The sequence below is a fragment of the Ahaetulla prasina genome, chromosome 7, assembly GCF_028640845.1.
Source record: "Ahaetulla prasina isolate Xishuangbanna chromosome 7, ASM2864084v1, whole genome shotgun sequence".
NCBI lineage: Eukaryota > Metazoa > Chordata > Lepidosauria > Squamata > Colubridae > Ahaetulla > Ahaetulla prasina.
In genome coordinates, this window is record NC_080545.1 from 98,455,241 (window position 1) to 98,480,182 (window position 24,942).

The window sequence follows — 24,942 nt, forward strand, 5'->3', positions numbered from 1 at the left end:
AAGGCAGGACTAGAACTCCCAGTCTCCCGGTGATTGGTCCAAATTTACCCAGCTGGCTTTCATGCCTAAAGCGGGACTAGAACTCCCAGTCTTCTGGTGAGATTATTGGCCCAAAGTCATCCAGTCAGCTTTCATGCCTAAGGCAGGACTAGAATTCACCGTCTCCTGGTAATTGGCCTATAGTCACCCAGCCGGCTTTGTTGCTCAAGGCAGAACTAGAACTCACAGATTCCTGCTCTCTAGGCCAGCATTTTAACCACTACCAAAAACTGACTCTTTAGTTCCAGTGCGTTGACCAGAAAAACGCACATAATCCACCTTCTTTCCAATTCAGCTGCCCATTTCCCCGCCTTCAGTTTGAATTTCCTCTTGGTACCAACATCTTGAGTCTCCAAAGACCTATGCAAGGGTCCTTTTTGTAGACTTTAGTTCAGCATTCAATACCATCATTCCAGACATTCTTCTAACTAAGCTAAACCAGCTACAGGTACCGGAACAGACTTGTAAGTGGATCACAAGCTTCCTAACAAACAGGAAGCAGCAGGTGAAGCTAAGCAAGATCACATCAAATACCTGTACAATTAGCACAGGGGCCCCCCAAGGCTGTGTGCTCTCCCCACTTCTCTTCTCTCTGTATACCAATGACTGCATCTCCAACGATCCATCTGTTAAGCTACTGAAGTTCGCAGATGACACAACAGTGATTGGTCTCATTCGAGACAATGACGAATCCGCATATAGACGAGAGGTCGAACGACTAGCCTTGTGGTGCAACCAAAACAATCTGGAACTGAACACACTCAAAACCGTAGAAATGGTGGTAGACTTTAGGAGAAACCCTTCCATACTTCCACCTCTCACAATACTTGACAACACAGTATCAACAGTAGAAACCTTCAAATTTCTGGGTTCTATCATATCGCAAGATCTCAAATGGACAGCTAACATCAAAAACATCATTAAAAAGGACAACAAAGAATGTTCTTTCTGCGCCAACTCAGTAAGCTCAAACTGCCCAAGGAGCTGCTGATCCAATTCTACAGAGGAATTATTGAGTCTGTCATTTGCACCTCTATAACTGTCTGGTTCGGTTCTGCAACCCAACAAGAAAAACACAGACTTCAGAGGATAATTAGAACTGCAGAAAAAATAATTGCTACCAACCTGCCTTCCATTGAGGACCTGTATACTGCACGAATCAAGAAGAGGGCCGTGAAAATATTTGCAGATCCTCGCATCCTGGACATAAACTGTTTCAACTCCTACCTCAAAACGACGCTTATAGAGCACTGCACACCAGAACAACTAGACACAAGAACAGTTTTTCCAAGGCCATCACTCTGCTAAACAAATAATTCCTCAACACTGTCAGACGATTTACTGAATCTGCACTACTTTTAATCTTCTCATAGTTCCCATCACCAATCTCTTTCCACTTATGACTGTATGACTATAACTTGTTGCTGGCAATCCTTATGATTTATATTGATATATTGACCATCAATTGTGTTGTAAATGTTGTACCTTGATGAACGATCTTTTTTTTATGTACACTGAGAGCATATGCACCAAGACAAATTCCTTGTGTGTCCAATCACACTTGGCCAATAAAAATCTATTCTATTCTACCTTTTCATTGGGGCCCTCTTCCTTTGCTGGGTTCCCACTTCTCTCTCTCTGTATACCAATGACTGCATCTCCAATGATCCATCTGTTAAGCTACTGAAGTTCGCAGATGACACAACAGTGATTGGTCTCATTCGAGACAATGACGAATCCGCATATAGACGAGAGGTCAAAGACTAGCCTTGTGGTGCAACCAAAACAATCTGGAACTGAACACACTCAAAACCGTAGAAATGGTGGTAGACTTTAGGAGAAACCCTTCCATACTTCCACCTCTCACAATACTTGACAACACAGTATCAACAGTAGAAACCTTCAAATTTCTGGGTTCTATCATATCGCAAGATCTCAAATGGACAGCTAACATCTAAACATCATTAAAAAGGACAACAAAGAATGTTCTTTCTGCGCCAACTCAGTAAGCTCAAACTGCCCAAGGAGCTGCTGATCCAATTCTACAGAGGAATTATTGAGTCTGTCATTTGCACCTCTATAACTGTCTGGTTCGGTTCTGCAACCCAACAAGAAAAACACAGACTTCAGAGGATAATTAGAACTGCAGAAAAATAATTGCTACCAACCTGCCTTCCATTGAGGACCTGTATACTGCACGAATCAAGAAGAGGGCCGTGAAAATATTTGCAGATCCTCGCATCCTGGACATAAACTGTTTCAACTCCTACCCTCAAAACGCTATAGAGCACTGCACACCAGAACAACTAGACACAAGAACAGTTTTTCCAAGGCCATCACTCTGCTAAACAAATAATTCCCTCAACACTGTCAGACTATTTACTGAATCTGCACTACTATTAATCTTTCATAGTTCCCATCACCAATCTCTTTCCACTTATGACTGTATGACTATAACTTGTTGCTGGCAATCCTTATGATTTATATTGATATATTGACCATCAATTGTGTTGTAAATGTCGTACCTTGATGAACGTATCTTTTTTTTTATGTACACTGAGAGCAGATGCACCAAGACAAATTCCTTGTGTGTCCAATCACACTTGGCCAATAAAAAAATCTATTCTATTCTACCTTTTTCATTGGGGGCCCTCTTCCTTTTGCTGGGTTTCCTCTTCTCCCGGGCTTTTCCATCCTCAGCCCCAGGCCGGCCTCTACCTCTGTTCCTACCACTTGTGACCCTCAAGGACTGCTGGTCTCCACATTCAGTTGAGTTTCCCAACTGAACCTTCATGACATCACAAAGACCCCCCCTCCCAAGCCTTGGTAACCGCAAACACACAGCCAGCCGCGTAGGCAAGCTTTAGTCATGCTCACAGCCCTCAAGTGACCTCTGTGTCAGCTGGCCAAGCCACTCTTGTGAGTAAAAACAGCCTTTTGTGACACCCTATATTTATTTGCTTCTACAGGTAGTCCTCGACTTACAATGGTGTTCTGTCCTCCTTTGCCTCCGTCCGAGCGATGGCTTAATTAGCCGGCACTATCAGCTCTGGCAGCAAACTAGGGAGAGTCTGCCAAGTGTCTCTGTTATCTCCCTCGACACCGATGAGACACCCAGGAACAAACTCTTCTTCAGCTCTTAGTTAAGCAGTTAATTTGCCTGCTACGAAGAGGCACAGCAGCTCTTGCTGCCTTTATATCCTGTGGGGTGTGGCTCCATGACTCAGCACTTCCTAGGCTTGCCCCACCCCTGCTTCTGTTGTTCCCGCCTCTCCTGCCTACAAAACCTAGGGTCCAACCAAGCCTGATTGCCATCAGCTGGGTCTGAAGGCGTGGCCTGGGGGGGGAAAGAGTCAGGGGACGGAGGCCTCGTTATTTCTTCCACCTGGCCTGCCTCTGGCTCCTGGAGCTGAGCCAGGGAAGCCGGTGCTCCCGAGGTAAGTCCTGACGGCCCTTCCCCCTCACTTTCCAAGTCACTTTCTGGCAGGAGGCCCTGCTCGGGGGGCGCAGACACAACAAATGGTTCATTTAGTGACGGGTCCAAACTTACAACAGCACTGAAAAAAGTCAATCAATCAATCAATTAGAATAGAGCTGGAAGGGATCTTGGAGATCTTCTAGTCCAACCCCTTGCTCAAGCAGGAGACCCGACACCACTTCGGTGAGGCGGTGAGGTAAGTAACGGACGAAAAACAAGGCGCTCTCTGATACAGGTAGTTCTCGACTTATGACCAATGAGTTCCAATGAGCCTCCTTGGGGCAGCCTCCTCACAGATTCAGTTCCAACGGCCGTTCCCCCCCCCCCCCCGCATCCCCCATGATCACGTGTCCGCAGCTACGGCGTTGGCAAATGTCTCGCGTTTACAACCATATGCAGTGCCCCATGGTCGTACGACTGTGTCCGTTTTGTTAAAAAAAAATGGCATTTGCTTCCAGTTTTGGGTTAAAACGTACCTATATTGCAGGGGTCCCCAAACTTTGATTTGCTTAACAACCTTGGCGTTCTCTTTACGACCGCTGCCATTCGTTTTACAACCTCCGCAGAGAAGGTCATAAAATCAGGTTGGTCGCTCGGTTTTCAATCCATCGGAACTGAGCTGGAAGGAATGACCTTGGAGGTCTTCCAGTCCAACCCCCGGCTCAAACAGGAGATCCTGTCCCATTTCAGACAAATGTGTAACGTAATCAGAATAGAGCCCTTCTAGAGGTCTTCTAGTCTGACCCTCTGCTCAAACAGGAGACCCTATTCCATTTCAGACAAATGGCTGTCCATCCTCTTAAAAACCTCCAGTGATGGAGCCCCCACAACGTCTGGTGGCAGGCTGTTCCACCGGTTAATTGTCCTCCCTGTTAGGAAGTTTCTACTTAGTTCCAAGTTGCTTCTCTCCTTGCTTAGTTCCCATTCATTGCTTCTTGTCCTGCCTTCAGGTGTTTTGAAAAAATAGGATGGCCCCCTCTATTTTGTCGCAACCCCTCAAATGGGTAAGCCCACTTGGGTTACTTGATTTACGATTGTCACGACTTATGACCGTGATGGGCAGGTTCCATTACGGTCATGACTCGAGAACTTCCTGTAAAATCTTCTGCTTTGTATCGTATCAAAATCACAACTTGATGAAACAAGAAGCTAGAAAATCAAAATCACAGACAGAAGTGAAAAAAAAACCCTCTTTGTCTTTAGATGTACATATAGTCCTCCACTTACAACATTTCACTTAGTGACCGTTCAAAGTTACGACGGCACTGAAAAAAGCGGCTTATGACCGGTTTTCACACACTGTCGCATCCTCGTGGTCACGTGATCAAACCTGGCAATTGACTCGTATTTATGACGGTCGCAGCGTCCCGGGGTCACGTGATCCCCTTTCGCGACCTTCCAGCAAGTAAAAGTCAACGAGGAAGCCCGATTCACTTAACAACGGTGTGGCTCATTTAACAACTGCAGCCGTTCACTTAACAACCGTGGCAAGAAAAGTCGTAAAACGGGGACAGAATTCACTTAACCACCAACTTGCTTAATAACCAAAAATGTTGGGCTCCATTGCGGCCGTGAGCTGAGGACTACCTGCGCTTAGAAATGCTCAAAGATAAAACGCCACTTGGAAAAAAAAAATAACAGGACAAATATTTGATGATCTGATTTTTAATTATCGCAGCTCTCCGCTACCGCTGTGATATTCGCCGGGGATCGGGCAAAAATCATTGTTAAAATAAATTTTAAAAAAAAACATTACACCAAGGAGACGAAGAATGCGGCACAACTGTGTTTCAGGCAGGCCTCTGTGTCTTTTACACAAATTGTAATAAATTGCGGATCGGATGCGAGAGTCAAAAGGCTGCACGAAGATTAAACAGGACAAGACAGTCTCTACCCGGCCCCTAATAATTCATCTGCCTCCGATATCAACTTTCGTGGGGTAGAAAAATGGAAAAAATGGAAAATGGAAAATGAAAATCTTGTTTAAGTTGCTGTCACACAAACACACACACACACACACACACACACAAACACACACACAAACACACGCACACACGGCTTCTGGATTTAGCAATGGCCCTCATCCTAGGACAATCACACCCAAGTGGCTCAAAGACCCCTTAAAATCGATGGGGATGCGATTAGACGCAGGTGGACGGAGGGCGGGAAGGGGGGGGCAGATGGACAGGTTCCCCCCCCCCCGGTTTGAGATGATGGATGACCCCCCCCCTCAACCTGCCCTCCGTTCTGATGCTGAGGTTGCCCATCCGCTCATAGCGAAAGCCATTCATCTCTCTTCGGCCTGATCAATAAAGATGAACACAACAGTTGTAAAGATCGATCGCAATTTTTTATCATTTTAAAGCACGAAGGCACGTCTTTAGACACAAAAGCAATATTCTTTGCATGCCATCTGGGTTCTTTTCTTCTTTCTTTCTTTCCTTTCTTTCTTCCTTCCTCTCTCCCTCCTTCCCTCCTTTCCTTCCTCTCTCTCCTCCCTCTCCTTTCCATTTCCTTTCTCCTTTCTTTTCACTTCCATTCCTCTCCTTCCCCCTCTCCCCCCTCTTCTTTTCTTTTCTCCCTCCTTTCCTTTCCCTTTCCTTTCTCCATTCCTTTCACTTCTCTCCTTCCCTCTCCCTCCCTCCCTCTTCTTTCCTTTCCCTCCTTTCTCTCTCTCTTTCCCTCTCTCTTCCTCCCTCTTTCCTTCCATCCATCCATCCTTCCTTCCTTCCACCATTTGAACAATAAGCTGCTAGGCATATTGAACATCCTTTGATCATTGTTTGTTTATTTATTTATTTATACTTCATATCCTTTAACCACCCTCTAATTTAGATTCAGCTTAGTTAAATGATATGGGTTTTTTACTTGGAATTCTACTGATGTGTGCATATAGACATACTTTCTCAATGGATAAAGGGTTTTATTTTGTCTTTTCCCCCTACTTGCCTTTAAAAGAAGAAATCTAGAACTATATAAATGTTGGATAGAAATATCCTGTTTACTTTAATAGGGCTGGCTGTTAAAAATTACATTAACGTCCAGCCTTCTAATATATTGGCAGAAAAAAAATGGCTCCTTTTTTCTCAGCTGGTTAATTGAATCTCTCCCTTAATAAGGCAATAAATTACAGCATATAGTAGTTTCAGGTTGAAAAATACCTGCTCAGGAAAATGACAGCGATACCTTATCCTGGACCAGTGCAGTAGAAAAAAAACATATCTTTCACGTTTTCTAGAGCTGGGTAGGAATTGGAGGTTAACTTCTAAATAGAGAGAAAATTGTAAGAAATTCTAATCCTCTTTTTGTTGCTATACTGCGCACACTGAAAACACATACGCTGAGCTGAAAGCTCCCCAGTTTTAGCCATGGCTGGTAGGGAGTATGGGGCAAATAACCTTAAAAGTATCTTATCTATTTATCTTATCTGTGCTATCAACCTGCCTTCCATTGAGGACCTGTATACTGCAGGAGTCAAAAAGAGCTGTGAAAATATTTACTCACATCCAGGACATAAACTGGATGTTTATGTTTAGTATAAACATACTCACATCCACATCCTTACATCCAGGAAACATAAACTGTTTCAACTCCTCCCCTCAAAACGACGCTATAGAGCACTGCACACCAGAACAACTAGACACAAGAACAGTTTTTCCCCGAAGGCCATCACTCTGCTAAACAAATAATTCCATCAACACTGTCAAACTATTTACTGAATCTGCACTACTATTAATCTTCTCATCGTTCCCATCACCCATCTCCTTCCACTTATGACTGTATGACTGTAACTTTGTTGCTGGCAATCCTTATGATTTATATTGATATATTGACCATCATTTGTTTGTAAATGTTGTACCTTGATGAAGGTATCTTTTCTTTGATGTACACTGAGAGCCTATGCACCAAGACAAATTCCTTGTGTGTCCAATCACACTTGGCCAATAAAAAATTCTATTCTATTCTATTCTATTCTATTATTATTCTCATCCTTCCGATTACCTATCACCGCAGGGAGACGGAACCACTACGATGGTACCGTCCCAGGCGCCTGATGGACCCAGAGAGGTTTCGGACGGAGCTTGGGCCACTTCCTGAGGGTCTGGCTCACGGCACGGCAGAGGAACTAGCTGCAGCCTGGGAACGGGCTGCAGCTGGGGCTTTAGACCGTGTCGGCCTCTGCCTCTGACCCGCGCAGATCCCAACCGCCCTTGGAGCTGAGGGGATGAAACGCCGGAGAAGACGCCTAGAGAGTTCCTGGAGGTCCAGCCGCTCAGAGGTTGATCGGACACTAGTTAGATCCTATACTAGACCTACCTAGTGGCACTGAGGGAAGCGAGGCGCCCCACGCCCTCCCTCATTGCGCCGGCAGATAACCGCCCAGCTGCCCTGTTCGGGTGACCCGCCTCCTTCACCAGGGGAGCGGGATGACCCGCCAGGGACGTGCTGAGGAGTTTAACGGTTATCTATACGATAAAATCGCTCAGCTTAGGGACGGTCTGGACCAAAATTGTGGCGATTCAGACGGGTATCTGAGGGCGGTCTTGGTGATGTTGTTTGGGATGAGTTTGACCCTGTGACTCCGAGGACATGGACAGGTTGCTGGGTAGATTGAATGCCACCACGTGTTTACTGGACCTGCCCTCCTGGCTGGTGCTGGCCACCAGGAGGTGACACGAGGCTGGCTCCAGGGATTACGAGTGCTTCCTTGTTGGAGGGAGTCTTCCGCCGCCTTGAAAGAGGCGGTGGTGAGGCCCTCCTCAAGAAGCCTTCCTGACCCGCTGTTTTAGGTATATCGCGTCTCCAACCCGCTGCGCGAAGGTTGTAGAGAGTATGGTGGCATATCAGTTTCCTGCACCTGGAGGAAACTGTCTATCTGGACCTGCTCCAGTCCGGCTTCCGACCCGTTACAGCACTGAGACGGCTTTGGTCGCTGCAGGATGATCTCTGAGGGCCAGGATAGGGTTATTCCTCTGCCCTGGTCCTATTAGACCTCTCAGCGGCTTTTGATACCATCGACTATGGTATCCTGCTGCGCCGTTGGAGGGATTGGGAGTGGAGGCACCGTTTATCGGTGGTTCTCCTCCTATCTCTCCGACCGGTCGCAGACGGTGTTGACGGGCAGAGGTCACCGCGCCTCACTTGTGGGTGCCGCAGGGCCGATTCTCCGCCGCCTTCTGTTCAACATCTATATGAAGCCGCTGGGTGAGATCATCAGTGGCTTCGTGTGAGGTACCAGCTGTACGCTGATGACACCCAGCTGTATTTTTCCACACCGGCCACCCCAATGAAGCTATCAAGTGCTGTCCCGTGTTTGGAAGCCGACGGGTCTGGATGGGGAGAAACAGGCTCAAGCTCAATCCTCCAAGACGGAGTGGCTGTGGATGCCGGCATCCCGGTACAGTCAGCTGAGTCCGCGGCTGACTGTCGGGAGCGAGTCATTGGCCCCGGCGGAGAGGGTGCGCAATCTGGGCGTTCTCCTGATGCACGGCTGTCTTTGAAGATCATTTGACGGCCGCTCCAGGAGAGCTTTCCACCAGGTTCGCCTGGTGCGCCAGTTGCGCCTTTCTAGACCGGGATGCCTTGTGCACAGTCACCACGCCTTGTGACGCCTCGCCTGACTACTGCAATGCTCTCACATGGGGCTCCTTGAAGGGCATCCGAGGCTGCAGTTGGTCCAGAATGCAGCTGCTGGTGATAGAGGAGCCCTCGTGGCTCCCGAGTGACACCTATCCCGCGCAGGCTGCACTGGCTACCTGTGGCCTTCCGGTGCGCTTCAAGGTGTTGGTGAACGCCTTTAAAGCGCCCATGGCATAGGGCCGGGTTACTTACGGGACCGCCTGCTGCCACCGAATACCTCTCACCGACCCGCGCGCCTCACAGAGAGGGACTCTCAGGGTGCCGTCGGTAGCGACAGTGTCGCCTGGCGACACCCAGGGAAGGGCCTTCTGTGGGGGCTCCCGCCTCTGGAACGAACTCCCCAGGACTTCGCCAACTTCCGGACCTCCGAACCTTTCGCCATGAGCTCAAAACTCACTTATTTATTTGCGCTGGACTGGTTAGTTTTTATGGGTTTTAATGGGTTTTATTGATGGGTTTTAATGGGTTTTAATGGGTTTTATTATTTGCTAAATTTTAATTATGCCAAATTGAATAAGTTTTTAGTGGTATTTTAATAGTATTTTATTTTGTATTAGGACTGTTTATTTTATCTGGCTGTAAACCGCCCTGAGTCCTTCGGGAGAAGGGCGGTATAAAAATTTAAATAATAAATAAATAAATAAATAAATCTCCTCCCACTTATGACTATAACCTTGTTGCTTGTATCTCTACAGTTTATATCGTTTTATTTGTTTCCTAGATTAGACTGCTTATTTAGTAACCTATGACTATCACTAAGCGTTCTATCTTATGATTCTTGATGAATGTATTTTATTTTTCTTTATGTACACTGAGAGCATATACACCAAAGACAAATTCCTTGTGTGTCCAAATCACACTTGGTCAATAAATAAAGAATTCCATTCCATTCCATTCCATTCCATTCTCTCTCTCTCTCTTCCTCGCTCTCTCCTGCATCTATCAATTTACGTAATCTACCTACCTATTGTATCTCTCTCTCTCTCTCTCTACCTCTCCTGTATATTACTGTATCTAATTATCTCTCTTTCTTTCTCTCTCTCTCTCCTGTATCTATCTACTTATCTAATCTCCCCTCCCTCTCTCTCTCTCTACCTCTCCTGTATATATCTACTGCATCTACTTATCTCTCTCTTTCTCTCTCTCTCTTGTATCTATCTAGTTATCTAATCTACTTACCTTCCTACCTATCGACCGACCGACGTATATCTATCTATCTACTGTAGCTATCTATATCTACTTATCTAACAACTAGACACAAGAACAGTTTTTTCCCGAAGGCCATCACTCTGCTAAACAAATAATTCCCTCAACACTGTCAGACTATTTACTGAATCTGCACTACTATTAATCATTTCATAGTTCCCATCACCAATCTCTTTCCACTTATGACTGTATGACTATAACTTGTTGCTGGCAATCCTTATGATTTATATTGATATATTGATCATCAATTGTGTTGTAAATGTTGTACCTTGATGAACGTATCTTTTCTTTTATGTACACTGAGAGCCTATGCACCAAGACAAATTCCTTGTGTGTCCAATCACACTTGGCCAATAAATTCTATTCATTCATTCATTCATTCATTCATTAATCTACCTCTCTCTCTCCATCCATCCATCCACGTTCACTAACTTAACAACTGCAGTGATTTACTTAACAACCGTGGCAAGGAAAGTCGTAACATGGGACGTACTTAACAAATGTTTCACTTAGCAACATTAATTCTGAGCCCAACTGTGGTCATAACCCGAGGACTGCCTGTCTTTCACCTGCCGTGTACCCCTTAAAACCCACGAGTCCCGATGTATCATCAAACGCTCTCTCGGGGGTGGCATGATTTAAATGGCAGCCGACATCTCTCTTTTCCAAGCCTGGTTAAAAACAGGTAATGTAATAAAACACCCTGTTGCATTCCGGATTGAAACCAGCCAAGGAGTTAACGTGTGTTTTTTTTCCAGCGGCTCCTACACCCCAAAGATAACTAACCAATCAATCTGACATGCACGTCTCCTTCAATCTACAACAGGAGTGCTCTGAAATTGCATTGCATATTAAGGGAGCGGCAACCCTTCGTGTAGGGATGCACGGGGCGAAAAGGCGCCGTCTCAAAATCTAATCGGCAAACGCGAAAAGTGTGAAACGAGAGGGATTTGCGAAAGGTTAGAAGCCTTCCCGTCTTCTAATTTTGGGACTGGAGAAATCCCAAAATTCAAATCATGTTCGGCCTCGGGGCATTTTGCGCCCCTCCACAAAGGATCCCATGTTCTCTATACAGCTAGTCCTCGACTTAATAAGAATAAGAATAAGAATAATATCAGAGTTGGAAGGGACCTTGGAGGTCTTCTAGTCCAACCCCCTGCCCAGACAGGAAACCCTACACCATTTCAGACAAATGGCTATCCAACTTTGCCTCCCACCGACCCGTACGCTCTCGCAGAGAGGGTCTCCTCAGGGTGCCGTCCGCCAAACTGTCGGCTGGCGGCCCCCAGGAGTAGGGCCTTCTCTGTGGGGGCAGCGACGCTCTGGAACGAACTTCGCCCTGGCCTACGTCAAGTGCCTGATCTTCGGACCTTCCGTCGTGAGCTCAAAACACACTTATTCATTCAAGCGGGACTGGCATAACAGTGTTGAATTTTAATTTGGGGTTTTGTTAATATTTTAAAATTTTAAATCTAAATTTTTAATTATCAGCCTTTTATCATCTGCTATGTTTTAAATGTTGTTTTTAATTGTATATATCTTGTGTTTTATTTTTGGCTGTACACCGCCCTGAGTCCTGCGGGAGAAGGGCGGTATAAAAATTTAATAAATAATAATAATAATAAAACATTTTCTTAAAAATTTCCAGTGTTGGAGCATTTACAACTTCTGCAGGCAAGTTGTTCCACTGATTAATTGTTCTCACTGTCAGGAAATTTCTCCTTAGTTCCAGGTTGCTTCTCTCCTTAACAATTGTGGCAAGGAAGGTCGTAAGGTGGGACCAAACTCACTTAAAAACTGTCTCGCTTAACAACAGAAATTTTGGGCTCAGTTGCGGTCATGCATTAAGAATTAGTTGTATCTCCCCCATTTTCACTTGGACGGTGTCTCTTCTCCTATCAGTACTGAGTCTAGACCCGGGGTGGGCAACTGTGGCGACTTTATGACCTGTGGACTACAACTCCCAGAATTCCTCAATCAGGGTGGGCAACTATGGCAACTTTATGACCTGTGGACTACAACTCCCAGAATTCCTCAATCAGGGTGGGCAACTGTGGCGACTTTATGACCTGTGGACTACAACTCCCAGAATTCCTCAATCAGGGTGGGCAACTGTGGTGACTTTATGACCTGTGGACTACAACTCCCAGAATTCCTCAATCAGGGTGGGCAACTATGGCAACTTTATGACTTGTGGACTTCAACTCCCAGAATTCCTCAGTCAGGGTGGGCAACTGTGGTGACTTTATGACCTGTGGACTACAACTCCCAGAATTCCTCAGTCAGGGTGGGCAACTGTGGTGACTTTATGACCTGTGGACTTCAACTCCCAGAATTCCTCAGTCAGGGTGGGCAACTGTGGTGACTTTATGACCTGTGGACTACAACTCCCAGAATTCCTCAATCAGGGTGGGCAACTATGGCAACTTTATGACCTGTGGACTTCAGCTCCCAGAATTCCTCAGTCAGGGTGGGCAACTGTGGTGACTTTATGACTTGTGGACTTCAACTCCCAGAATTCCTCAATCAGGGTGGGCAACTATGGCAACTTTATGACCTGTGGACTTCAACTCCCAGAATTCCTCAATCAGGGTGGGCAACTATGGCAACTTTATGACTTGTGGACTTCAACTCCCAGAATTCCTCAATCAGGGTGGGCAACTATGGCAACTTTATGACTTGTGGACTTCAACTCCCAGAATTCCTCAATCAGGGTGGGCAACTATGGCAACTTTATGACCTGTGGACTACAACTCCCAGAATTCCTCAATCAGGGTGGGCAACTATGGCAACTTTATGACCTGTGGACTTCAGCTCCCAGAATTCCTCAATCAGGGTGGGCAACTATGGCAACTTTATGACCTGTGGACTTCAGCTCCCAGAATTCCTCAGTCAGGGTGGGCAACTGTGGTGACTTTATGACCTGTGGACTACAACTCCCAGAATTCCTCAATCAGGGTGGGCAACTATGGCAACTTTATGACTTGTGGACTTCAACTCCCAGAATTCCTAAGCCAGGGGTGGACAATTATGCTGGCTAGGGAATTCTGGGAGTTGAAGTCCACAGGTTCTAAAGTCGCCATAGTTGCCCATCCCTGGTCTAGACCATAAATCTAATAAACAAACAAATACGATACGATGCAATGCAATATAACCTATACGTGATTTTCTCCAGGCTGACGATCCACGTATGGAAGAGTGTTCGAAGTAAAAGCGCTCTTAGCTCAGTTTTGGGCCGAGAATCATCTCCTGGAAGATCAAACTCCTGAAAGGTCTAAATCCATTTCCGAACCTCGCAAACACAGCAGCTCTTATTTCTTAACAGGACTAGAAGAGAAGCAGAGCTGAGCCAAGCATTAATGCGTCTCAAAGAGATTAGAGCTCTGGCTAAAAAGCCCTTTCCTTCAATAATTCAGAATTCAATGCCCACCCCCCGCCAACTTCAAGATTGCAGGATAAGTTGACTTTGTATATAATATACAAATGGATGAAGACTATTGCTTGACATAGTGTAAGCCGCCCTGAGTCTTCGGAGAAGGGCGGGATATAAATGCAAATAAAAAAAAAAACATAAATCAAAATAAGAGAGGGATAAAAACTTTGGTGTCTTTTCCATTATTTTAACCAAATATTAGCCAGTTAGTAAATTCTCTAATGGAGAAACGAAGCACGCATATCTTAACAAGGGGGATAAAAAGACCTACCCCCTTAGACCAGGAGTCGGCAACCCGCGGCTCTGGAGCCACATGTGGCTCTGGAGCCTCATGTGGCTCTTTCATTCCTCTGCTGCAGCTCCCTGTCGCCAGTCGGCTCCAAAATCGATAGGGCTTTTGGTTAGGACAGGTAGAGGAAAAAGGACGCCATGCTAGGTGGAGACTCTGTGGTGAGGGAACCAGAACTGGAGTCAACTTATTCTTCAAAGCCCCTGAGGGCAGGACAAGAATATTAGTTTCCATCCATTGCTTCTTGTCCTGCCTTCTGGTGCTGTGGAGAATAAATTCATCAATTCTTCTTTTTGGCACCTAAACTTATTTTAAGCCCGACTAAAGCCCGACCGTTCTCATAAGTCTAAGGCAGGGTCGGCAACCTTAAACACTCAAAGAGCCACAAAGTTTTTAACCGGAAGCCCCCTGTTCAATTCTGAAGCCGACTGGAAGTCCGGTTCCCTCACCAAAGAGTCTCCACCTAGCGTGGCGTCCTTTTTCCTCTACCTGTCCTAATCAAAAGCCCTATCGATTTTGGAGCCGACCGGCGACAGGGAGCTGCAGCAGAGGAATGAAAGAGCCACATGCGGCTCCAGAGCCACATGCGGCTCCAGAGCTGCGGGTTGCCGACTCCCTGGTCTAAGGGGGTAGATCTGTTTATCCCCCTTGTTAAGATATGCGTGCTTCGTTTCACCATTAGAGAATTCACTGCCTGGCTAATATTTGGAGGTGCTCAAAAAAAAATAAAAATGAAAATATTTCATCAAAGGATAGACCAATTTCCGCAGGCCTTGTAGCAATTCACTCAAGCATCTCATCTGCATGTAATTGAAAGGCAAGTCTGTTTAATACGGGGAACGTGCTCAATTTTCGGCACATGGTTATGCAAACAATGATATTTAAACATGCTTTGATGACAGGATGCCTGATCAGAGTCAACGGTGTTTACAACTGCTTCCTCCCCGCTGTTTGGCACGTGTGTGTGTGTGTGTGTGTACCAGCAATATTGCATAACACAAAACCCGGCCGTACGAAGTTACGAATGTTTGCCGTTCTTTTATTACAGCAAAGCTCCTTTTCGTTTTCCCTGTTGCTTTGTGAAAACTCCGGAGATTTAATTGGCAAGTGGGAACTTTTTATTGTTCGCTCTTGAATAATATGCGAGCGTGGCAGACTGCGAGGCCCATTAGCAGCAGAAATGGCACATCTATAACAATGCCAGGCAGCTACTAAACTTTCTCCCGAGGGACGCAGGCTGATTCTGTACCTTCAAATGGGCTGAAGAAGAGAGAGAGAGAGAGAGAGAGAGAGAGAGAGAGGAGGGAGAGAGAGAGTGAGTGTGTGGGTGCAAGGATTTAATTTGCCATTGCAATGAAGTTGACACAATGGGGTGAGTTTTTCCCTTAAGGGGAGCCATTTCAAAGTGGAGTGGGGTTTAATGGCCCAATGCTTCTTTTAAGGGTCTCTTCCATGACTTCTAAACTCTGTGGGGTCCTGGGTGCTCTCTGAGCTTGGTTGTTTTCTTGTAGACGTTTCATGACCCAACTAGGTAACATCATCAGCGCTAGAAGGGGCTTCTGCAGCATAAAAATAGAGAGCAAAGCCCACTATCTTCTAGCACTGATGATGTTGGGTCATGAAATATCTCCAGGAAAACCACCAAGTTCAGAGAGCACCAAGGACCCCCACAGTTCAACCCAGATCTACAAATATCCCCCCCCTCTCTTTTTCCCCCCTGGTATTTCTGAAATCAAGTTCCCCTTAAGACTCCTGGTGATTGGCCCAAAAGTAACCCAGCTGGCTTTCATGCATAAGAGGCATAGAGGGATAGGGCCTCTTATTTGGAGTTACCTGAACCATGAGATGGGCAGAAGAAAGAAAGAGAGGGAGGGAGGCAGGGAGGAAAGAAGGAAGGGGGAAGAGAAAGGTGAAAGAAAGAAAGAAAGAAAGAAAGAAAGAAAGAAAGAAAGAAAGAAAGAAAGAAAGAAAGAAAGGAAGGAAGGAAGGAAGGAAGGAAGGAAGGAAGGAAGGAAGGAAGGAAGAGAGGAAAGAAAAGAAAGAAAAGAAAGAAGGGGAGAGAGAGAGAAGAAAAAGAGAGAGACAGAGGAAAGAAAAGAGAGGGAGACCAAGAGGGAGGGAGAAAGAAAGGAAGGAAGGAAGGAAGGAAGGAAAGAAGGAAGGAAGGAAGGAAGGAAGGAGGAAGGAAGGAAGGAAGGAAGGAAGGAAGGAAGGAAGAAAGAAAGAAAGAAAGAAAGAAAGAAAGAAAGAAAGAAAGAAAGAAAGAAAGTAAGAAAGAAAAGAAAGAAGAAAGAAGAGAGGAGACCAAGAGGAGGGAGGGAGGGAGGAGGGAGGGAGGAGAGGAGAGAGAGAGAGAGAGAGAGAGGAGAGAGAGAGAGGGAGGGAGGAGGAGGAGGGAGGGAGGAGAGAGAGAGAGAGAGAGAGAGAAGAAAGAAAGAAAGAAAGAGAGGAGGAGAGAGAAAGAAAGAAAGAGAGGAAAGAAAAGAGAGGGAGACCAAGAGAGAGGAGGGAGGCAGGAGGAAAGAAGGAAGGGGAAGAGAAAGGTGAAAGAAAGAAAGAAAGAAAGAAAGAAAGAAAGAAGAAAGAAAGAAAGAAAGAAAAGAGAGGGAGACCAAGAGGGAGGGAGGAGAGAAAGGAAGAAAGAAAGAAAGAAAGAAAGAAAGAAAGAAAGAAAGAAAGAAAGAAAGAAAGAAAGAAAGAAAGAAAAAGACAGAGGAAAGAAAGAGAGGAGACCAAGAGGAGGGAGGAGGGAGGAGGGAGGGAGGAGAGGAGAGAGAGAGAGAGAGAGAGAGGAGAGAGAGAGAGGAGGGAGGAGGAGGAGGGAGGGAGGAGAGAGAGAGAGAGAGAGAGAGAAGAAAGAAAGAAAGAAAGAAAGGGAGGAGAGAGAAAGAAAGAAAGAGAGGAAAGAAAAGAGAGGGAGACCAAGAGAGGGAGGGAGGCAGGGAGGAAAGAAGGAAGGGGGAAGAGAAAGGTGAAAGATAGAAAGAAAGAAAGAAAGAAAGAAAGAAAGAAAGAAAGAAAGAAAGAAAGAAAGAAAGGAAGGAAGACTAAGAGGGAGGGAGGGAGAGAAAGAGAAAGAAAGAAAGAAAGAAAGAAAGAAAGAAAGAAAGAAAGAAAGAAAGAAAGAAAGAAAGAAAGAAAGAAAGAAGGGGGAGGGAGAAAGAAAAAGAGAGAGACAGAGGGAAAGAAAAAGAGAGGGAGACCAAGAGGGAGGAGGGAGGAGGAGGGAGGAGGAGGAGGAGGAGGGAGGAGGGAGGGAGGAAGGAAGGAAGGAAGGAAGGAAGGAAGGAAGGAAGGAAGGAAGGAAGGAAGGAGGAGGAGGAGGGAGAAAGAGAGAAAGAAAAAGAGAGAGAGACAGAGAGAAAGAAAAAGAGAGGGAGGGAGGGAGGGAGGGAGGGAGGGAGAGAGGGAGAGAGAGAGAGAAAGAAAGAAAGAAAGAAAGAAAGAAAGAAAGAAAGAAAGAAAGAAAGAAAGAAAGAATGAATGAATGAATTCTGGGAGTTGAAGGCCACCGATCGATCAGAAAGTTGCCCAGCCCTGCTCCAGATTTCCTGCCCTGGGCCTGGCACAAGAGAAGAAAGCCATTGATTTATTCCCAGAGGCTCCTCGCTTATGGTCCCTGCTTAAAACAGCAGAGTAGGAAGGTGAGTTATACACATTTCTGGGACAGGCAGATGTAAGGGAGTTGCGAAAGGAGAGAGCCAAGGAGAAAATACAAGCGGAAGCATTGGGGTAGCGAGGAAACAGTCAAGCCAGAAGTGGACAAATGAAAAAAGAAAAAAAAAGAGGATTTTTAGTAAAAGAGAGAGAAAAATTATTTCTTTAAAAGTGCGATTCTCAATCTCCGCCAGATTAAAAGTGAACTTCAACTCCCAGAATCCCTTCAGCCTGCACATTGACTGGAAGAATTCTAGGAGTTGAAATCCAGCTACCTTAACCTGGCTGAGAATCAGAAACGCTATTTTAGAGCCTCTGGAGTAAAGCAGTTTATAGGAGAGAGAGAGAGACAGAGATGGAGAGAGAGAGAGAGAGAGAGAGAGAGATGGAGAGTGGGGAGAGGGAGAGGGAGAGAGAACGATAGAATTAGGTAGGCTAGCTTGATTAGGCAGGTAGGTAGGCAGGTAAATAAATAGGTAGATAGATTGGTGGATGGATGGATGGATGGATGGATGGACAGACAGAGAGTTAGCTAGCTTGATTAAGCAGGTAAGTAAATAGGTAGATAAACAGGTAGGTTGGATGGATGGATGGATGGACGGATGGTAGGTAGGGTGGATGGATGGATGGACAGACAAAGAGTTAGCTAGCTTGATTAAGCAGGTAGGTAAATAGGTAGATAAACAGGTGGGTGGGTGGATGGATGGATGGACAGATGGACGGATGGATGGGCAGGCAGAAATGATAGATAGATATTAGATAGATAGACAGACAGACAGACAGACAAAGTGATAGAGGATAACATACAAAGGATTTGTGCAGCCTCAATCTAGCTGTCTGCCTAATATCGACTGCCATTTTTCTTTAAATGTTGTCATTTGACTTTCTCACCAACATTCCCAGCAGTTACTTGAGTTGTGCGAGAGATTTCTCTACCTATGAGGCTGGTTCACAGGAAGGGAGAGCTGAGCTACTCCTATCATCCGGGCACGAGTAGTAGGGCATAGCGGTGTGTGTGGGAAATGAATACTTATGGAAACGCGATAATAACCTGCGGTTATGTGGAAAGCAACCTATGAGCTTATTCTATTCAAAAACAGAATCACTGGCGATTCCCAAGCAGGCTAGCATTCACGGAAACCCGAGATGCGGAAATAACATTACCTGGTCTGAAAGAACCAATCTTAGATAAATAAGATTTTTATTTTATTTTATTTTTTTACAATTCTGCCTGTTTGGCAGGATTCAATCGCAACGGGTTTCAAAGGCCAGGTGTTATGTCGTTACATCCAATGCAGACCATAATCCATCGGATGCCTCTCCAGACGGAAAAAAGAAAATAAAAAAACCCCGAAACCGAAGACGTACTGTATTTCCAAATAAAAGAACTGAGATGACATTATTTACAGAACTTGTGCCAAGTGGACCTCATCATGGCAATTAAGACAGGATTTCAAAAGGCCTCCCTTATTTGAAATCTACCCGCAGGTGGTTTAAATCGAGGCAACCTTCTCAAATCGATGGAACCCCCTTGAAAGACACGGATTGTCTGTTCGGACACCCGGAAATCTGTTTTGGAAAAGGAGGGAGGGAAGTTGGAAAAACTAGAAGATAATTTGCACTGACAGTTTTCACCGGTTTTAACTGCACAAGAGACGTTGGGGGGGAGGGGGAGCTAACCAAAGCTTGCTTTGATCTATTGTTGTGTTACCGCAAACCAATTTTGGTCGAAAAGAGGAGACTTTTGAGTAGAGACGCTGGTACACACAACTGGTGACACTCCTGTGGCTGGAATTATTTTATTTCATCTGACCTGCGCAGTTCAGAAGATGGTGCTGCATTTTATTTATTTATTTTATTTATTGTACGCCTAAAGCGTAACTAGAACTCACCATCTCCTGGCGATTGGCCCAAAATTAGCCAGCTGTCTTTCATGCCTAAGGCAGGACTAGAACTCACAGCCTCCTGGTGATTGGCCCAAAGTCAGCCAGCAGGCTTTCATGCCTAAGGCAGGGCTAGAACTCCCTGTCTCCTGGTGATGGGCCCAAAGTCACCCACTTGGCTTTCATGCGTAAGGCAGGACTAGAATTCCGTCTCCTGGTGATTGGCCCAAAATCACCCAGCTAACTTTCATGTTTAAGGCAGGACTAGAACTCACAGTCTCCTGGTGATTGGCCCAAAGTCAGCCAGCTGGCTTTCATGCTTAAGGCAGGACTAGAATTCACTATCACCTTGGTGATTGGACCAATCTCACCCAATTGGCTTTCATGCCTGAAGTGGGATTAGAACTCACCGTCTCCTGGTGATTGGCCCAAACTCACCCAGCAGGTTTGCTAGCTTAAGGCAGGGCTAGAACTCTCTGCCTCCTGGTGATGGGCCCAACGTCAGCCAGCTAGCTTTCATGGGCAGGATTTGAATTCATGGCCTCCAGCTACTCTATCCAGGTGCCTTAACTACTAGACACCTGGTTGAACTCTTTTTCGGTTTTGAGCTTTCTACTATTTTGATGCGCAGTGTTTTCAAAGCCTCTTAAATATGCGTACCTAGAGATCTTTCCACAATTGAAGTTGTGTTCTGGGAATGCATAAAAACCTGATTCAGTCAAGAGAGGCCGCAGCTTTCAAGAAAAAAAACAAAACAAAATGACCATTTTAGGAAGGGAGCTTGCAGAACTAAACTACAAATTTTCCTAATTTGTAGCCGACTAAAGCCTCCAACCGTTGCAGGGCGTATAGTAACAACAACAACAACAACAACAATAATAATAATAATAATAATAATAATATCATCAGAGTTGGAAGGGACCTTGGAGGTCTTCTAATCCAACCCCCTGCCCAGGCAGGAAACTCTACACCATTTCAGACAAATGGCTATCCAACATTTTCTTAAAAATTTCCAGTGTTGGAGCATTTACAACTTCTGCAGGCAAGTTGTTCCACTGATTAATTGTTCTAACTGTCAGGAAATTTCTCCTTAGTTCTAAGTTGCTTCTCTCCTTGATTAGTTTCCACCCATTGCTTCTTGTTCTACTCTCAGGTGCTTTGGAGAATAGCTTGACTCCCTCTTCTTTGGGGCAGCCCCTGAGATATTGGAACACTGCTATTATGTCTCCCCTGGTCCTTCTTTTCATTAAACTAGACATACCCAATTCCTCCAACCGTTCTTCATATGTTTTAGCCTCCAGTCCCCTCATCATCTTCGTCGCTCTTCTCTGCACTCTTTCTAGAGTCTCAATATCCTTTTTACAACGTGGCAACCAAAACTGAATGCAATATTCCAAGTGTGGCCTTACCAAGGCATTATAAAGTGGTATTAACACTTCACGTGATCTTGATTCTATTCTATTATTATTATTATATTATTGTATTATATTATATTATATTATTATTATTATATATGATATTATTATATCATGATGCACAAGAGCACGGGACGAGGGGAGAGAGAAAAATTAGGGCGGGAGCTCTTGTTGACCCCCAAATCTCTCTGCTTTGGAGTACCCCAAGGTACTTCCAAGGCGGGAGTTCACAGCCCCCCCCCCCGTTTGTGCGAAGTAGCATCGTGGGAATTGATGGCACGCAAGCCAGCGAAGGGTTAAGCTGGGATACTTCACAGGAAGGGCAGAAATCAAGATTTTAGCCTTGCTGGGGGGCGGGGGGGGCATTATTCATTTCAAGGGGGTGATTATCTTCCTGTATTTCAAAGGAAAGGGTTTTGGTTTTTTTTCAAAGGCCTGGCACAGAAATAAGCACCTGAATAGAAGCGGGTTGAAAAAAAATACACAAGATTCAGGTATGCGACATGACTCGATTCCCCGAGTCACCTTTGAGTGGAGGCCAAGGGGAGCCCCAGCTGCACTCTCCAACTTTATCTGGACTACTTGCATTCCTTCCTGCACCAAGGACCCCACAGTTTTCCTCCTCTTTTTCCTCCTCCTCCTCCCTCCTCCTCCACCCCTCCCTTCTCCTTCTCCTTCTCTTCCTCAAACTCTACTCCCTCTTAGCACTGACAATGTTACCTAACTGGGTCAGGAAACGTCTGCAAGAAAACCACCAAGCTCAGACAGCAAGGCTGAAGTCCAGCAGGTTCTGACAGGTTCTGGAGAACCGGTAGCAGAAATTTTGAGCAGTTTGGAGAACTGGCAAATACTACCACTGGCTGGCCCCAGAGTGGGGTGGGAATGGGGATTTTTGCAATATCCTTCCCCCAGGAGTGGAGAAGGAATGGAGATTTTGCAATATCCTTCCCCCAGGAGTGGGGAGGGAATGGGGATTTTGCAGTATCATTCTCCGAGGAGTGGGGTGCGAACGGGGATTTTGCAGTATCCTTCCCCCAGGAGTGGGGTGGGAATGGAGATTTTGCAATATCCTTTCCCCAGGAGTGGGGAGGGAATGAGGATTTTGCAATATCATTCTCCGAAGAGTGGGGAGGGAATGGGGATTTTGCAGTATCCTTCCCCAGGAGTGGGGAGGGAATGGAGATTTTGCAATATCCTTCCCCCAGGAGTGGGGTGGGAATGGAGATTTTGCAATATCCTTTCCCCAGGAGTGGGGAGGGAATGAGGATTTTGCAGTACCCTTCCCCCAGGAGTAGGAAGGGAATGGGGATTTTGCAGTATTTTTCTCCTGCCACGCCCACCAAGCCACGCCCACAGAACCGGTAGTAAAAAAACTTGAATTTCACCACTGTCAGAGAGCATCAAGAACTCGCCCCCCCACTCCCCCCCCACCCCGGTCGAACACCGAGCTACCAATAATTATCTCCTATCAATAATGGATATTTATTTTATCCACCTGGATATCAAGAGTTGTGCATTCCCGGCTACCCATTCCCCCAGCGGGATTTCATTGGGAGCCTGGCATCACCAGTTGACGTTGGCGGCACGAGGGCAAAAGCCGCGGTGTTAAAAGCCGGCCTTCTCCAGCTCACAAGCAGCTGCTCAGCGAAGGAGAACGAAGAAACTACAAAACCCATCTGCTGCCAAGGATCCCCGGCCTTCCCTCCAGGCCTGCCTCCCTCCTTCGGCAGTTTCCCTGCGGCTAGAAAAGAACGTTTTCCGACTCAGAAAAGGAAGAACCAAGCAGTTATTAAGGGATGCTTTGTCGCCTCCGATCGGCTAGCTCATTCGTTTCCCGGGCCCATTTTTTTTTTAAAAAAATTTCTCCATCATTTACTCATTATACGCCTCCCCCTGATGGGAGAGGACATTTATTAGCTCCGGCGTTTATTGTGCTTGCCAACGGAAACACTTGGCAAGCCGAGTTTCCTGAGGGCTGCCTCATTTATCTACTGGATAAGAGACTGAAGTTTTCTAAGGGGCAGAAAAATTAAAGTATCACTCAGGTTGTCACGGCGGAGAAAATGACAGGAGGCGGATGAGAAGGGCTGAGCTCTGGGCTTGCAAAATATATATATATACATATATATATATATATGTAGGTCTTTGGTTATTCGGGTTTTCTCCCGCGTAAAATTGGAAGTGTCTTGGCGACGTTTCGACGAAGTCTCATTCGTCATCTTCAGGCTTCAGCTTCGTGCTTCTGGGGGCAATGTGTGATTGCAGCTGTTTCTTCCTTTTTAACTGCTAGTGGGGGTTTGAACTGATTGGGTGGGAGCTTGGCTGTGCTCTGATTGGATGGGGGTTTTTTTGTGCTCTGATTGGCTGGGGGGGTGTCCTGTTTGGGTGGGGGCTTGGTTGTTCTCAGATTAGTCTGAGTTGCAGGGGGATTTGAGCTGGTGAGCTGCATTGCTGTTGTTTGGCTTCGTGTTCTTGGCTATGCTACATCTTCATAGTGGGTGTCAGTCTGCTGCATGTATGGATTGGAGGGGTTTGAAATGGCTAATGATGCAGCTGCGGTCTGGCTTCTGGTCCTTGGTGTGATGAGCAATGTGTGATCGCATGTGTGCAGCTGCGATCACACATTGCTCCTAGAAGCACGAAGCTGTAAACACCAGCCTGAAGATGACAAATGAGACTTCGTCGAAACATCACCAAGTCACTTCCAATTTTACGTGGGAGAAAACCCGAACAACCCAAGACCTATCCCGATGGAAAAAAAGGAACTGCCAGGATATACGGCTTCCGCTCCCCACCCCCCCGCGCGTAACGTTCCCACGCTGAAGGAGGGAGAAAAATTCCCACTGGTGAAGCGGCTTTGGGAAAATCCAAAAGTCAGAGAGAAATAAATAGCTTGGGTGGGTTGGAAAAAAAATAAAAACACACAACTGACTGAATCTGGCTTTGCCATTTTACATTTTGCAAAACTCCCATTTTATAACTGTGGGGGGTTTTTTTGGGGGGGGGGAGGACGACTCTTGAGTCCCTGCGGTCCTTAAGCGAATCCAGGCTCACCCATCGACGATCCAGGACCAACGGGAGGCTGCAACCGTTCGTAAATGCCAGCCAGCTGCCAAGCACCCCAAAAAATAAGGAGAATTTTTTCCGACTGTGAGAAGAATGAAGCAACGGAACAGAAGTTGCCTTCAGAAGTTGTGGGAGCTTCATCCCTGGAGGCTTTCCAGAAGAGACCAGACTCACAATCAGGAGGTTGTGAGTTTGATCCTAGGTAGAGGCAGATGTAGGGTCTCCTGCTTGGGCAGAGGGATTGGACTAGATGACCTGCAAGGTCCCTTCCAACTCTGTTAATCTGTTAGACTGCCATTGGTCAGCAACCGTGCACGGTCTCCTGCTTGGGCGGGGAGGGTTGGACTAGATGACCTATGAGGTCCCTTCCAACTCTGTTATTCTGCTCTGTTATAAAGTGCAGTCACATGATGTCAGGGTGGTGCGACAGTTGTTAGGTGCAAGAACAGGTCATAAATCACGGTTTGCGAAGCCGTCATGACTTTGAAGCGTCACTAAACAAAGGGTCGTAAGTCTAGGACCATGGTCTGGTCACGTGATGACACTGCTTTTACGACCGCCCTTAACCGACGATGCAAATTCTGCTCCTCATCCTGGTTGTAAGCTGAGGATTGTCTGTAGTACAAAAGGGATCTTGGAGTCCTAGTGGACAATCATTTAGATATGAGCCAGCTGTGTGCTGCAGCTGCCCAAAAAGCCAACACAGTTCCAGGCTGCATCAACAGCAGGAGAGAATCAAGATCACATGAACTGTTAATGCCACTTTATAAGGCCTTGGGAAGGCCACACTTCGAATATTGCATTCACGTTTGGTCGCCACGACGTAAAAAAGATCC

The 24,942-nt window shown here is 46.0% G+C and overlaps 1 protein-coding gene across 1 annotated transcript in view; it reads right to left on the reverse strand.

The window, feature by feature from the left end:
• CHCHD3 (coiled-coil-helix-coiled-coil-helix domain containing 3) overlaps window positions 1–24,942 on the reverse strand; it is a 272,613-nt gene that overhangs the window by 61,565 nt on the left and 186,106 nt on the right. The window lies entirely within an intron of this gene.